We start from the raw sequence: 18,062 nt of genomic DNA, 5'->3' as shown, positions 1-18,062 counted from the left end.
GTGGGTTATAATGCCGGCTCCACCACTTATCTGCTTGTCTCTACCACTTAACTTTTCTGTGTCTCAGTTCCCTCATCTGTAAAATGGGGATCAAAACTGTGAGCCCCACGTGGGACAACCTGATTGCCTTGTAACTACCCCAGCACTTAGAACAGTGCTTAGCACATAGTAAGCGCTGAACAATGAGAAGCAGCGTGGCATAGTAGATAGAACATGGGACTGGGAGTCAGAAGGTCATGGGTTCTAATCCTGGCTCCACCATTTATGTGACCTTGGGCAAGTCACTTCACTTCTCTGTGCTTCAGTTACCTCATCTGTAAAATGGGGATTGAGACTGTGAGCCCCCTGTGGGACAAGGGACTCTGTCCAACCCAATTTGCTTGTACACACTCCAGTGCTTAGTACAGTGTCTGGCACATAGTAAGTGATTAACAAATCTTATAATTATTATTATTATTCTTATTAAGGAACCAGGTTTGAACCTTGACTCACACCCACAGTTAATGAGGAAAGCTTTCTGATTGCGGTATAAACTGGTTAAGTTAGGAGAAACTTTTAATAGTTTCATCAATAGCTTCCGTCCCCTTCATTCCACGGAAACTGCCCTCTCAAAGGTCACCAATGACCTCCTGCTTGCCAAATCCAACGGCTCATACTCTGTCCTAATCCTCCTCGACCTCTCGGCTGCCTTTGACACTGTGGACCACCCCCTTCTCCTCAACACGCTATCTGACCTTGGCTTCACAGAATCTGTCCTCTCCTGGTTCTCCTCTTATCTCTCCAGTCATTCTTTCTCAGTCTCTTTTGCAGGCTCCTCCTCCCCCTCCCATCCTCTTACTGTGGGGGTTCCCCAAGGTTCAGTGCTTGGTCCCCTTCTGTTCTCAATCTACACTCACTCCCTTGGTGACCTCATTCGCTCCCACGGCTTCAACTATCATCTCTACGCTGATGACACCCAGATCTACATATCTGCCCCTGCTCTCTCCCCCTCCCTCCAGGCTCGCATCTCCTCCTGCCTTCAGGACATCTCCATCTGGATGTCTGCCCGCCACCTAAAGCTCAACATGTCGAAGACTGAGCTCCTTGTCTTCCCTCCCAAACCTTGTCCTCTCCCAGACTTTCCCATCTCTGTTGACGGCACTACCATCCTTCCCGTCTCACAAGCCCGCAACCTTGGTGTCATCCTCGACTCCGCTCTCTCATTCACCCCTCACATCCAAGCCGTCACCAAAACCTGCCGGTCTCATCTCCGCAACATTGCCAAGATCCGCCCTTTCCTCTCCATCCCAACCCGCTACCCTGCTCATTCAAGCTCTCATCCTATCCCGTCTGGACTACTGCACCAGCCTTCTCTCTGATCTCCCATCCTCGTGTCTCTCTCCACTTCAATCCATACTTCATGCTGCTGCCCGGATTATCTTTGTCCAGAAACGCTCTGGGCATATTATTCCCTTCCTCAAAAACCTCCAATGGCTACCAATCAATCTGCGCATCAGGCAGAAACTCCTCACCCTGGACTTCAAGGCTGTCCATCACCTTGCCCCCTCCTACCTCACCTCCCTTCTCTCCTTCTACTGCCCAGCCCGCACCCTCCGCTCCTCCACCGCTAATCTCCTCACTGTACCTCGTTCTCGCCTGTCCCGCCATCGACCCCCGGGCCTGGAATGCCCTCCCTCTGCCCCTCCACCAAGCTAGCTCTCTTCCTCCCTTCAAGGCCCTGCTGAGAGCTCACCTCCTCCAGGAGGCCTTCCCAAACTGAGCCCCTTCCTTCCTCTCCCCCTCATCCCCCTCTCCATCCCCCCATCGTACCTGCTTCCCTTCCCCACAGCACCTGTATATATGTATATATGGTTGTACATATTTATTACTCTATTTATTTATTTATTTATTTTACTTGTACATTTCTATCCTATTTATTTTATTTTTTTGGTATGTTTGGCTTTGTTCTCTGCCTCCCCCTTTTAAACTGTGAGCCCACTGTTGGGTAGGGACTGTCTCTATGTGTTGCCAATTTGTACTTCCCAAGCGCTTAGTACAGTGCTCTGCACATAGTAAGCGCTCAATAAATACGATTGATTGATTTGATTGATTGATCAGGTTCACTATCAAATATTAATGTTATATTTCTATATATCCATACATGTGTTTGTGTGTGTATATCTAACCGTTTTTAACAGTTGCTAGCTGAGGACAGTGTGTTCCTATTTGCCCACCATCATCATTATCAATGAATATTTCTAGTAAGCTATCTATTCATTTTTACTGACTGGCAAATTTAACCTCTGAAAATTGCTTATCACTGCTTATTCTACATCTCTTCTAGACTGTGAGCCCATTGTTGTGTAGGGACCGTATCTATATGTTGTCAACTTGTACTTCCCAAGCACTTAGTACAGTGCTCTGCACACAGTAAGCACTCAATAAATACGATTGAATGAATCTCTGTCACATATCATTCTGTTTTCTCATATATTTCATCTTTATTTTTCTTTTAGACTGTAACTGTCTTGAAGGCAAAAGCTTGTGATTTCTTCTATCCTAATGATTCTCTCAGTGTCAAGTACAGTTTCCTGCACTTAGAATTGTGGGAAGATCAGGATTAAAGACCCAAGGTAGATTTGTTGTATGTGATCAGTGAGGTCTTGAGTCATTTTGAATATTAGTAAGGAAATGGGAAAAGTGTTAAATTTGGTCTTGTCTTATGCTGTTGAGTCGTCTCCAACCCATATTGACCCCATGGACACTTATCTCCCCCTTCTAGACTGTGAGACCGTTGTGGGGTAGGGATTGTCTCTATATGTTGCCGATTTGTACTTCCCAAGCGCTTAGTACAGTGCTCATACAGTAACTGCTCAATAAATATGATTGAATGAATGAATCTCCCAGAATGCCCCGCTCCATCTGGTAGTGTATCCATAGAGTTTTCTTGGTAAAAATATGTAAGTGGTTTACCACTGCCTCCTTCCACACAGTAAACATGAGTCTCCACCTCATTCATTCATTCATTCAATCACATTTATTGAGCACTTACTGTGTGCAGAGCACTGTACTAAGCACTTGGGAAGTACAAGAGAAGCAGCATGGCTCAGTGGATAGATCATGGGCTTGGGAGTCAGAGGACATGGGTTCAAATCCCAGCCCCACCAGTTGTCAGCTGTGTGATTTGGGGCAAGTCACTTCACTTCTCTGTGCCTCAGTTCCCTCATCTGCAAAATGGGGATTAAGACTGTGAGCCCCACGTGGGACAACCTGATCACCTTGTGTTCTCCCCAGCACTTAGAACAGTGCTTTGCACATAGTAAGTGCTTAACAAATGCCATCATTATTATTATTACAAGTCAGCAACAAAAAAAGACGGTCCCTACCCAACCTCGACTACTTGCCGCTGCTGCCCAGCACAGGGAAGTCTTGACTTGTAGCAGATTGCCTTCCACTAGCTAGCCACTGGCCAAGCTAGGAATGGAATTGATATGCCTCTGCTTGACTGTCCCTCTCATAGTCAAAACTGGTAGTGAACTGGAAACTTTCCATGTGTGACACTACGGGGGTAAAATTTGGTAGATAGCATTAAACATATTAATAATACTGACAATGAGGGTGGCCCTGAATTCACTCAAAAATTCTGGACAAGGAGACACACAAGACATCATCTGAATTATACCCAGAATTTAGCATAACCCAATGAGATCATAAATGTCATAAATTACATATAAATTATTTGTTCACATAAATGTCAGTCTCCCGCTCTAGGCTGTAAGCTCAATGCGGGCAGGGAATGTTTCTACCAACTCTGTTATACCGTACTCTCCCAAGCACTTAGTACAGTTTTCCACATATCATAAGAGCTCAATTAATACCATTGATGATGATGTCATTTTGTGGCAGTGCACCAGCTTGGTTTTAGCATAGAGTGTTCCATTGGAGGACCCTGAACTTCACAATTTCATCCGGAAGTGTTTTATTCCAAATTCCTCTGAACACACAACTCAGCAGCAGGGGCTTTGAGAGGAGAAAGCCTGAACTCTGAAAATAAAGGCATCAGATGCCCCACCTGTACTGGACAGTTAGGTGTGAAACTGGACTGTTTGGTGTGAAACTGGGCTAGTCATCCTTCAACAAAGATATCACAATGAAGATGAAGGCCCTTCACATGAACCCATAAAAAGCAAAAACTTCGAACCAACACAGTAGTGACACATTTGAGATAGATGGAATCATCTGAAGCTGAATTTAGTAAATAATTATTGACACACATACTTAATCAAAAATGCAGAACACTTAAACAATTGGAAGATGTTTAACCCTCTAGCTTCATTGGGTCCATGATCAGAATACAGCAAGGTCAAATTGAAAGGCAGAATGTCCTTTAATAATGCTGAGCTTATGAACTTGAAGAACTCCAGGTAAAGAGAGAGGAAGCGTGGCTCAGTGGAAAGACCCCGGGCTTTGGAGTCAGAGGTCATGGGTTCAAATCCCGGCTCCACCAATTGTCGGCTGTGTGACTTTGGGCAAGATGCTTAACTTCTCTGTGCCTCATTTACCTCATCTGTAAAATGGGGATTAAGACTGTGAGCCTGCCATGGGACAACCTGATCACCTTGTTACCTCCCCAGTGCTTAGAACAGTGCTTTGCACAGAGTAAGCACTTAATAAATGCCATTATTATTATTATTATTATTATTATTATTATTATTATAGAGAAGCAGCGTGGCTCAGTGGAAAGAGCCCGGGCTTTGGAGTCAGAGGTCATGGGTTTGAATCCCAACTCAGTCACATATCTGCTGTGTGATCTTGGGCAAGTCACTTAACTTCTCTGGGCCTCAGTTACCTCACCTGTAAAATGGGGATTAAGACTGTGAGCCCCACATGGGACAACCTGATCACCCTGTATCCTCCCCAGCGCTTAGAACAGTGCTTAGCACATAGTAAGCGCTTAACAAATGCCAATTATTATTATTATTATTAAAGGAAAACTCACATTCTAGGAGCATGGCCTAGTGGAAAGAGCATGGGCTTGGAAGTCAGAGAAACTGGGTTCTAATCCTGACTCTACCACTTGTCTTCTGTGTGACCTTACCTGCTCTGTGCCTCAGTTTCCTCATCTTTTCTCCCTCCTACTTAGGGAGCAAGCCCCCCATGTGATCAGGGACTGTCTGACCTGATTATCTTGTATTTTTCCCAGCACTTATTAACTGTGGCTTTTTTATGACATTTACTAAGTGTTTACTATATGCAAAGCACTGTTCTAAGCGCTGGGGAGGTTACAAGGTGATCACGTTGTCCCACAGGGGGCTCACAGTCTTAATCCCCATTTTACAGATGAGGTAACTGAGGCACAGAGAAGTTAAGTGATGTGCCCAAAGTCACACAGCTGACAATTGGTGGAACCAGGATTTGAACACATGACCTCTGACTCCAAAGCCCGGGCTCTTTTCACTGAGCCATGCTGCTTCTCTTTCTGTGTGTGACTTGCCACACAGCAGACAAGTGGACGAGCCAGGATTAGAACCCATAACCTTCTGACTCCCAGGTCCATGCTCAATCCACTACACCAAGTGCTTGAAACAGTAAGCATTTAACAGATACATTAATTATCAATCACATCACCATTGGATTGATGCCAAAAGCATGCACTCAGCTACTTCTTCATTGTATCCTAACAGATGAGTGTTGTAGGAAGAATATTTCCTCATTTCCCCACAAGGTTTTATTTGAGTGGTAGTAGTAATTGCTCTTATTGAGTGCCTGCTGGATTCTCTCCTTCTTTATAGTCTTGTATTTCTTCTACCTTCAGGAGATCCCTACTTGGATGTCCAGTTGATCGTGGCTTAGTGGAAAGAGCATGGATTTGGGAGTCAAAGGTCATGGGTTCTAATTCCGGCTCCTCCACTTATCAGCTGTGTGACTTTGGGCAAGTCACTTAACTTCCCTGTGCCTCAGTTACCTCATTTGTAAAATGGAGATTAAGATTGTGAGCCCCATATGGGGCAACTTGATTGCCTTGTATTTACCCCAGAGCTTAGAACAGTGCTTGGCACATAGTAAGCGCTTAACGAATACCATCATCATTATTATTATTATCTCAAACTTTATATGTCAAACAGAACTCATCTTCCCACCCAAATCCTGTCCTTCTCCGGGTTCTCTCTCATAAGAGTAGACAACACCTTACCTGTTAAGACCACAATCTTAGCATTTTCCTACACTTACCTCTCCCTCATTCAAGCCACATATTCACTGTCACCAAATCCTGTTGGTTCAACCTTCATGACATCTCTAGACTCCTCCCCTTCCTTCCATATAACAACTACTATGCTGACCTTATACCCCTCCTTGACTGGCTGGATGATCCCCCTGCCTCCTCTCTCTCTATTCTCATTCTTCATTCTGTTGCCCAGATGATTATTCAATCATATTTATTGATTAAAAAAAACAAAATAACCAAAAAAATAAGGCTCGGCCACATCTCCTTTCTCCTCAAAAATCTCCAATGGTTAATCATTCATCTCAGTATCAAAGAGAAATCCTTCACATAAGCTCTGAGGCACTTAATCATCTCTCCTCCCTCCAACCTTATCTCACTCATTTCCTACTGCAACCCAGCCTGCAAGTTTTGCTCCTCTGACACCAGTCTACTTACTGGACCTGTCTCTGGCAGGAACCCTCCCCTCATTCATATCTGACAGACTACCACTTCTAACTTCAAAGTCTTACTCAGATCATATCACCTCCAAGCGATCTTTCCTAACTAAGCCCTCACTTCCCCATTTGCCCTCCCTTCTCAGTTGCCTATTCACTTGGATCTGTAATCCTTAAGTGCTTTGATTTTCACCTCTCTCCCATGGCACTTACAGACATATCCATCTGTCACTTATTTCAATATTTGTCTCCCCTTCTAGTCTGTAAGGGATTTTATCTATCTCCCCTATTGTATTATATTCTTCCAAGGCCTTGATACAATGCTCTGCACACAGTAAATATCACTGATTGATTGATTGCCCAAAGTATTAAATAAATTCCATTCATTGTTTGACTATATTCTGGTACTAAGCAAAATAGTATAGTGGATAGAGCACAGGATGGGAAGTCAAAAGGTCATGGGTTCTAATCCTGGCTTTGCCACTTGTCTGCTGGGTGGCGTAGGGCGAGTTACTTCACTTCTCTTTGTCTCAGTGACCTCATGTGTAAAATTTAGATTGAGACTGTGAGCCCCAACTGGGGCAAGGACTGTGACCAACCCTATTTGCTTGTATCCACACAAGCGCTATTACAGTGCCTGACACATAGTAAGTGCTTAACAAATATTACAATTATTATTATTATTAAGCACTATTTCCTGCCCACAAGAAATGGGGGAGAAAATGTATGAATATTTATAAATAGAATAATCAAAATAAGTAATTGAATTCACAGTTGAATAAACATAATCATGTAAGAGCTGAAGATGGATGAAGGTATGTTTGTGTTAGAGATAGATGATGGGTCTATACAACTTGGGTTGCTAGGCTTAAATAAAGGAAGTCTTATTTAGGAGGTGGGATTTCATGAGGATTTTAAGTATAGGGAGTGCTCTAGTCTGTCATACTTGGGAAGAAAAGATTTTCCAAGCCAGGGAATAGCATGAGCTAGGAGTTTGGGATGGGGAAGTCAGTCAGGCAGTCAATCGTATTTATTGAGCACTTGCTATGTGCACAGCACTGTACTAAGTGCTTGGGAGAGTAAAACATAACAGTCTAGCAGATACATTCCCTGCCCACAGCAAACATACAGTCTAGAGCACGAATTTATAGACTAGAAAACAAGCTTACAATCCAGAGGACAATCTTACATAGAGGTATAATGAGAAAGTTACATTTAGAGGGAAGGAGAGAAAATTAGTGAGTAAGGGTGGAGAGAGCAGGCGTGGAGGTGGGGTGAATTGGTGGAGAGTTTTGAATTTGATTTGAGTTTTCACTCATTTAATGTGGAGAGACTAGAATAGCCATTGAAGGGTTTTAAGAAATTGAGTCACAGTTTAAGATGGTGATTCATGCAGCAGTGTTTAGTAGAGGTTGGAGGATAAAAGGGCTAATACAGTAGTTCAGCCACAATATGACCAGTACTTGTATCAGGGTGGCAAGTTGAGCAAAGAGGAAGGAGCAGAACTGGGAGAGGCTGTGTAGGAAGAACTGGCAGTATTTGGTAGTAGATTCAGATGTGATGCTTGAAGGGCAATGAGCAGTTGAGGATGGCACTGTGACAGGGAAGATGGTAGTGCTGGGGGAACTGACCCGTTTTCAAAATAACATATACTTATTTGACTTCATTCTGAAGGAACTTGTGTAAACTGTCTTACATCTGAAGAAATTTGAAATATAAGAAGAAAGCAGTAATATGGAAAATCATTATTGATATTTAGTATGTGAAAATTAATGTGTAGTGGTCTATGCAAGCATTAGCAAGAAACCCCATTAATCTTATTATTAATTGTTTAGAAATTTGAAGACTACAAACTGTTGGCTGTTCATTTTTATCTCAGGTGCTTCTTTTCTGATGAAACACACTGTAGTTTCCATGAATCCTTTAAATTTCAGGGAAAACATTGATATAAAACAAGCTACTGGCATCAAGAAGAATTGTAGCCATGGGAGAGATTAGAATGTGTATGTAATGCTTTTGATTTCTCCTTTGTATAACTGCAATGCAATGTGCTAATCACTGAACAAGTCTATTTGTATGTGTTTGTGAGATTTCTGCTGTGGTAGAGGGTCTGATTGGTCCCAGACCTCATAGTTTTCCAGGTGGAAACAGTCTTCTTGCTTGTGTTTATGTGTTTGTGTATGTGTGTGTGTGTGTATGTGTGCACACACAGTAAGTGCTCAATAAATAGGATTGAATGAATGTGTGTGGTGTTCACGTACACTTATGCATTCACACATGGTCTTCAGTCTTGGTATAAATTTTAAAGTGATAGAAATACCTATTACTCATGTTAAAGTAGGTTTTAATATGTTCCTACTCACCGAGTTACCTATAAATTCACTTCAGAACAATGAGGGTAAGCGTACAGTTTCATTTGAAAAAAATTGCTATTTCCAAATTTAAATATTAAAGCCCTTTCCATTGGGAACCTGAATTTCTAAAGTAATCGTAACATCTAATATGCTTTATTAGTTCCTTCAAACTATTTGAAGTACTGGAACTTTAGGGGAATTTTAGAACAATGTCCAAGCAGAAAAGTGAAACTTGCAGAGACTTCCTCTTAATATTTTATAACATCCTTTGCCTGAAATTCCAGGCCAGGTTCTTTCTTTTTTGTTTGTTTTCTTTTCTTTTCTTTTTTTTTTTTCCAGGCACCCTCTCTACCTTCCATCAATTTTGCTACTTCTTTTTACTCTCTAAGCTTGACTGCTGCTATCTTTCAGAGTTGAGACCTTCTGGCCCAGCAGAATTCATGCGTATGGATGGGGGCTTCCTAAAGTTCTGAAAGAGAAAATTTAATCTGAAAAATAATCATCTCTGCTGTGTTAGAGAAAAGAGGGCCCAGCATGCCCAGCAGAACAGCTGTGGACCACCAAAAAAGTCAACTGGAGCTGGAAGGAGGTAGAACTCAAAAAAAAAAAATGCTCCCAGGGCATATCGTTAAAAAAGAGAATGCATCAGAAAAGAGTAGTGGAGTGCCAGAATACACTGGCTAATAACTTTAAATAGTCCACTGAGTCTTCCGGAATTTTTTTTGTTCTTCTTCAAGAATAATCTGCTTACATCGTTAAGACCTCAGCTAAGCTCAGTAACACAAATTACCAGATGTTGTATCCCCTAGTTTTTCCATCAAAAGACCAACCACCAAGCTTGTTGAAAGGAAAAGGTCATTGTCCCTCCTTTGCAATAAAACTATTTTTGCAACTCCTAACAAATGAAATGAGAATACCTTTCAGCTGTAGAGAGAACCTATCTCCCGCTTCTTCCAAGTCTCTCTATTTGGCTTTGTTATTTTCTAATAATGCACTCATGTGTAAGCTAATAATGTGAACAGAGGGAAAATGAAGAGACTTAAAAAAAAAAGAAAAAAGCAGAATGAATTAGGGCAATTGAGGTCGCTCTGTCTCATTTTTGCTGGAAGGATTTTAGCCCTAGTTTTTACCTTATCGCTTATTACACAATTTACGATAAAATGAGATGTGATTCCATTCTTATTGTTGTGCTATAGCCTATTGAACATGCATATATAGAATTCATTTCAGATTTAAACACTATCTTAATTATAAACTGAATCAAATGGACAACCTATCAGGTTCTCTAAATTGCATTCTTACAAATAATTTCATGTTCTATCACATTTTTACTGTTGATATATTGAACATAGTGATGTTCAGTAAGCATTCTGTTTCTTATACACTTTCTTTTAATTGTGCCCCACATTTTCCCTTTCACCTCTGTCAGTGGTCCTCTAAGTTTTCAAACTTGAGTCATGGAACTTACTTTCCATGGTATTCAGTTATGCTGGATGTATTTGTGTATGCTTATAGTATTACATATACCCCTATTTTAAATATGCAGAAACCTATATAATCTGAAGAAAATATTTTATCACTACTGAAAGACAGTGTCTTAACATAGTTTGCTATGAAATTTTTTTGCTGAAAACTTTCATTTTATAACAAAATAGTTGGTCCTATTGAATGACAGTGTTCTAATATAGTTTGCGGTGAAATTATTTTCTTTGCTGAAAACTTTCATTTTATAAAAAATGATTGTTCTTTTCAATGTTTTTAATAAGCCTGTATTTTAAAATGCATGTTGCATTGACTAATAAAATGCATATACCAAGACTTCTGATGGAATTTAAAAACTTAAAAATTCAAATATATATCCTGAAGTTATATATAATTCAAAAGTGACTGTTGAAAGCAACAAATAAGTTGAAATAAAGAAAGTTCCAAGTTTAGTTTCTTTTGAAAGGTGTAAATTATTGTTTAATCTCATTCATAGTATTGTATCTCTAGTTTCAGTATCGGTAAGTACGAAGTTGTAAAAAGAATTGTATCACTTTGAAATATTCATTTCTATAACCAGGGACATTTGATATTAGATCGAAGAGAAATACACCATTTACATGAGAATACGAGATACATTTATTTTTGCAGGTAGGAACATAAAGAGATACGATGGGGTTCTTAAACCTGCAATTGGTTGTTAAGAAATTTCCTGAATGAGAAAATGTTATTGTACAGAGATATATGAAAACCTGTGTATTTGAGATTGTAGTCTTGAACTAGCAAGTTTCATATTTTTTTCTAATTCCAGATATTTTTCCATACCTTCTTTTGAATTGAGCCATATTCTTTAATTTTTTTTAAATTTTAATATAGCACCAGAAAGTTATTTTAAACAAAGAAACAAATCAAAAGGAACTCTTTCATTCCAATGCCCAGAGTTGCTTGCATCGTGCATTATTGTAATCTTCTCAATTATTATGCTACCATATTATTTTTGTTTTTCTATTTCAGATAAGGTCTTTGCTTTGACTTTTCTTCTTCTTCTTCTTCATAAAGTTAATAGGAATGAGGAACACATGTATCTAAATATGCCTAAAACAAGACTACTTAGAAAAGTTTGCAACTCCATCATTAAATAAAGTAGTTACTCTGAAATTCTGCAGTTTACCAATGAGGGTCAGCAGCAAAGCCTTCTGAGCAATGCCAGTAAAAGTCTATTAATTTATTTCCCTCTACTTTTAGCGGGTAGTTGTTCAACACAATAAAATACAATTTTTAGTCTTTTTTTCTTTCAATTTAAATGATTTGCTATCACAGTTACTCCATCTTTTATCTCTAAAATAGTTTCAACCCTGTTAATGTGTGCATGTACTTTTTTCTTATCAGCCTCTCGGCAGCATTTGTGATTCATAGCAGTCATCAAAGTGATAATAAACTCATTCACAATACTAACAAACATGGGGCTCCCAGTTATTTACGAGGCAAATTCACTGCGATGCTGGGCAGTGGAACAGGGGAGAATCAAGATGGTGTTGATTGATAAATTGACAGGTTAATTTACAAGTGGATAATAGGAGTTAAACCCAGAGGGAAAGAATGAAGGTCTATATTCTAGCTTGGTTGCACTGCCATCTGTCTTATGCCAGGAAATCTGCAAGAGCAGTGTTCTTCAAGATCAAACACATACACAGTCTTCCTAACTTAAAGACAAAGACCCCCATTTACTGCTAGTTGATGTGTTTGTTGGTTTGGCACGTCACACAACTGACCCCCAATATGTCAAGAAAAAATTCCATTTCGCTGCTTGTTTTTTGCAAAGCAGTACTTGGAAACATGATTTGGACTCTCCGCTTGTGATAAGCAATGGAATAACCGTTTTTCTGACTTCCATTTCGCTTACATTAATGGCTGAAATTGCTGCTTTGCTTTTACTTTAATGTTTCTTTTCTCTTGTTTTCAGTGATCTAAATCCTTAGTTCCAGTTTTGCAGGTGAATAAATGCAGCACTGAATAGCTATTTAAACAGGGTGGAACTTTGAAGTTTTTACAGTATAAGCTGAAACTACAACAGTATAGCAATGCCTTATATTGTTATTACCTTCTATTTTATTACTCTACTACAGTTTCTCTTAGATTTGAGCAATTTCAGTTTGGGGATGTATTTGGTAATCCTTACATTGAAATACTCAATAGGTTGCTTCAAAAATGTCTGCAAAGAACTAAAATTTCTCAGGAATTGACTGCCAGCAAATGACAGATAAGTTTGGATTTTCTTATTAAGTGGGTGATATCCATCGTTTTGTTATATGTAGTAAGTGCTTAACAAATGCCATTATTATTATTGTCATACAGATTTACATATTCATACCAATGACTTCCTTGAAATCAAGTCATATATGAAGATACTTGGATTTAGCAGGGAGATTTTGTCTCTCAGTGTTGCCTGCTTTGTGTCAAATAGTTCAAGTTCTACTGCAGTTGCTAGTACTATTTTCTTGCAATTGCAAATAACTGCTGCCGCTTTGAGTTTCCAAACCAGCAACTAGAAGGTGGGGAATAAAAAAATGCAGATGAGGCCTTTCACTGACCACAATCTCTTTGGTTTAGTAAGTGCTTGGAAGCTTGAAACTTAGTACGGTGCTAAGCACTCTTGTTTCCCAGCACTTGATTCCAGGGGCAATCTCGTTCAGTGTATAAAGTTTGTTTTATGTTCTCGCCTATGTTCCAAAGTGGTGGGGTGAACTACAGAGATATAATGTATTGGACTCCCCACTGCAATTCATTAACTGCATACTAATAGTCACATTGTTTATTAAGCTATTAGAAAACTCTTATTAAACTTTTACAAGTTTGGATTGACCTCTGATGTATTCTGTGATGAAATACATAAGAATTAAGTGTTCGATTTGAAAGTTAATTTCAGAAAAATTCTGTATTTGAGGGATAAGTAATGATGGTGTCCTGGGGGGAAAAAAAGAAATCTCAAAAAAGATTTGAAACATTGCAATTGTGTTTGAAGTCTTTGGTTTATACAATCTATATTTTATATCTAAATAATATAATGCAAATTACTCCCTATAAAAATTATTAAAGTGTAACTTAATACTATAAAAATTTATCCCAGTTAATATTGACAATTCATTACATTATTAGTGATGTCTTTAATTTTCAGTTGAAAGTACACCTGTAAAACCCACTATTTTTTATTCCAGAAATAAAATCTAGTATGAAACCAAATATTAGAAATATATGACTATATTTACATTAACCTGAAATTCAGGAAGGACCGACTCCTTTGTTAGAGTATCTTTTATACTTTACAAAGGTTTTTATCATTCCATTAAGCACTTGAATAGTGAGCATGGTATAACTGTAAAACATCAAATGACAATTTCTAATAATTTACACAGCTTATATATAGGAGGCCATAATTCAAGTACTGGAGATAGTCAATATAACATTTTTCCTGTCATAATTCCCCTGAGAGCTTTCATAAAGAAAAACATTACATAGTATATAGTTCAAGGTTTTTAGCCTTACTTTTATGAATTCTGAAGATGTCACTTGCTTCCACCATTTCCCTAGTATTATATATTTAAAATTTAAGCAATGCATTTTCTATAAAATAAAATTTGGTTTCATTTATACAGTTTGGAAGACTTGATAGTCAAGCTTCTATATAGAAAACATTTTATACAAGAAGTTGATTTTGCTGGGGTGGGGGAGGAATACAGATTGAATATCAGAAAGTTAAAATTGATGCCTGGATCTGGATCTGAAATGATATGAGCACCTGCTGATTTCTGCTTTCAGCCAGGTTGACAGGTGTGTTCTAGGACAACCTGACAGGATTATTTTGCTTTTTCTTCTTATTTCACATGTGCAATCAAGATCAGAAAATGAAATGAATGTAGGAACCAGAACTGGGTGGTTGGTTTTTTTTCCTACAGACTTCCAAATTGAATCAGCTGAATTTACCTTGAAAGAAATTCTATGCCTCCCTCCTGACAGATCAAATGTCGCTACCCAGCCAAACCTTGAGGCTCTAGCTTACTATATATAGTCATCTACTTTAAACCAACCTTGTTCCTTTAAAAAAAAAAAATACTTATCTGGACCATCTTTACTTTCAGTTGTCTTTGTTCCTCCCATTATTCAAAATTCTTTGAAATAAAAGTGCTCTGCAAATCTTGGTAAACACATTTTATGAAGCAATCCATGCAAGTAATACATTTTTTCAATTCTATGTTTCCTAAGATATGTTGACATCTAATCATCCAGTTTTGAAGAGTTTTTATTAATAAATAATAATCAATGCTACTGACTGAAGGATCAATCATATTATATTTATTTTAACTCAGGAAATTATTTCCATGGTGTATAGCTGTCCTAGTGATTTTTCCCATTTACTCTAAAGTATGCATTAGTCTAATTGGCAATGCAATTGTTGACTTCTGATTGAGACTAAATTCTGCTTTCCCTGCAACAAAAATTGCATTCTATTTTGTGAAAATCTAAAAATATTGTCATGGTCCTTGAATTTGTATAAGGAGACTCGTGTCATAAATATGAGAGAATTGAGGAACAGATCTCCTGAAGAAATAGACTCAACATATTTATTTCACTTTATTGCACTGAAGTCGAGAAAGATTGCATGAAATTTGGGTCATAACCTACCTCCTCCCCGCACTCCCACCCCAACAACAATAACAAAACAACCAAACAAGTTCAGGGAATTATCAAGAAGTTACAAATTAAGCTTCTTCAGAAAAGAAGATGGTTATTTAGCAGCAGCAAATTTCCAGCCTATTTTGAGGCAACAACTGAAAACACTGTCATTTCATTCAAGAAGGCACTAGAATGAACTGTGTATCTGAAGTACAGTGATGAATACTCAAAAAGCAAGCGGGTTTTAAATGCATGGAGCTGTTGAAGTAGACTCTGAATCCAGTCTCACCGAAGAGACACTGCAATTTAATAGACATTGCCTCAACTATACAAATGTTCCAGGGACATTTTGAGGGGGGACAAAAAGATCACAGATGTCATTGTTGTGGAACAAAGACATTCTCTCTTCAGAGAATATAAAATTCCTCTCCAGCCTGTGTCCTGTCTTAAGCCTCTAAGAAATAGTATTTGAGCCCATAGGGAGTAAGAGCTTGCTAAGTTGTAATTTCATATGATTTGAAATGTGGCACTTGCAGGCCTCCTAGGTAAGATCACTCAGGAGAAACACTGAATGTCTGTAAGACTGGGTTATCTACCTAGCCATTTTGAGCTAAAATCCCCCTTAACAAGGTGTCATAGTCTTAAAATATGTGCAGATCTTTTTTTTTTTTTGGCAGTGGGATATGGAAACATGCTAATTATGTAATAGGAGATGTGATTTTAAAATTTATATTTAACCTTGAGAAATGAAATGTTCTTGCAGTCATGTTACTCCATAGAAATAGAAAAAATGAATTATAGAAAATAAATAAATAATTAACTTGCATTGGGCACAAAAATGAGAACCAGAAGAAAGGTAATTGTATTAGCTGAGGTGTAAAAGTATGACAACTGGTGCAGAATAGATTTGTAACTTTCTAGCTAGTGTGAGAACATTCAAAATGAATAGAGATAGTAAACAATATTTTAGGGCCTATCATAATGTGATCTGTGATGAAAGGACTGACATTTTATGACAAGATCACTGAATTTTCTTAGGTGAGGGTTAAAAGAAAACTGTCTCACAATGTTCAGCTGCTGTCTCTGTAAAATAAGCAGGCTAATTCCACTTACCATCCTTGATAAGCATTTTAATTTTGGATTATTATCTTCAAAATTTTGGGTTTATGGGGAAAGAGGCTACAAGAGAAAAAAAATTGGTTTGAATTGGGGGCTTGAGAGTCTTCTCCATTGGGCAGATTAAAAAAGGGGAAGAAATGTTGAATGTGCCACTTCTCTTCTTTGTGACCTTGGGCAAGTAACTTAGCTTCTCTGTGCCTCAGTTCCCCCTCTAGATTGTAACTTCATTGTGGGCAGAGAATATGTCTTTTTTATTGTTATATTGTACTCTCCCAAGTGCTTAGTACAGTGCTCCATATATAAGTGCTCAATAAATATGATTGAATGAATAAAATTGGGATTAAAACTGTGAGCCCCATGTCGGACATAGACAATATCCAACCTGATTAGCTTATATCAATCAATCAATTGTATTGAGCACTTACTGTGTGCAGAGCACTGTATTAAGTGCTTGGGAAGTACAAGTTGGCAACATATCTACCCCAGTTCTTAGTACAGTACCTAGATCATAGTAAGTACTTCACAGACCCCCCCCAAAAAAAAAAAGAAAAAAAAGAAAAGAAAAGAAATACTGGGTCCTAGATATCCCTGAGCCTACATTTTTCATAACTTCTGCTAACCCCCAGTCCTCCCTAACCTTGGGCATGTAACCCTAGAAGGATGCATGTCAGCAGGATGCATTTTTGAGTCTGTGGTATTACAAGCATTTTTCCTGTTGATAGTGCATTTCTCTAGAAGCTCTAGTAAATTCTAATTGCAGGGAAATTGCTAAGAGGCTATTCTTCCTTCGGAACCCAATGTCTCTCATCCCAAATTTGTTGAGACGCAAGTGCATCTTTTAGAAGTAAGGCTTCACCTGGTGGCACTTTGCCTGTGCAAAGGAATTGAGTTCAGATCATCCCATAGTCACAGGTGAAAAATGAAATGATGTGACGTTGGGTAAGTCACTTGACTTCTCTGTGCCTCAATTGCATCATCTGTAAAATGGGGGTGAAGAATGTGAACCCCATGTGGGACAACCTGGTAATCTTGTATCCTCCCCAGCACTTAGAACAGTGCTTTGCTCATAGTAAGTGCTTAATAAATGCCATTATTATTATTATTATGTGTCACACCTTAATTTCCATACATAATCACTGAGTCATCCTTATGACCAAATTAGAGGTAGAGCTGTGACTGCAAACAAAAGAAAAAATATAAGGTAAATTCACAGCTACTGTCTCCACTATCCCTTTAGGACACTACATTTAGGGAGTTGTGGTTTATGGTTATGAGCTATGGGACTCCTATAAGCTTACAACCATACATGGTCATATCTGTATTGAGAAATATAAACTAGAATTAAGGAAGTAGTGGGGGAATCCTACACCATGCTAGTAGGAACATCATACAAAAGGAAGTGTTTTTTGATTTCACAATTGTGTGACCTAATACAGGTTTAATATTCAGGAAATGAGGGCATTTGAATAGAACACATTCAACATGCATTCAACATTAGATGGTAACTTCTTAACACTGAAATACTTTTCCTGAAGAGAATTCCCACAAAATATCAGCACATATACTTGAACCATTGTTTCAAGAAGATAGACACTTGAAGGGAAGAGAAATGGGGAAGATAACTATCATTTTATCTTATATCCTATGTCCCTATTTTTATACACTTGCTATTTTGTTAGAGATAGTGTTTTTTATTATTATTATTATTTTATGTATTTAAGTACTTACTAGCATGGTTTCTAAGCACTGGGGTAGATACAAGTTAATTAGGTCAGACACAGTCTTAGTCCCATATGG

The sequence above is a fragment of the Tachyglossus aculeatus genome, chromosome 5 (genome assembly GCF_015852505.1).
Source record: "Tachyglossus aculeatus isolate mTacAcu1 chromosome 5, mTacAcu1.pri, whole genome shotgun sequence".
NCBI classification, from domain to species: Eukaryota; Metazoa; Chordata; class Mammalia; order Monotremata; family Tachyglossidae; genus Tachyglossus; species Tachyglossus aculeatus.
The sequence above is the reverse complement of the archived record's forward strand: the minus strand, read 5'-3'. Positions refer to the sequence as shown.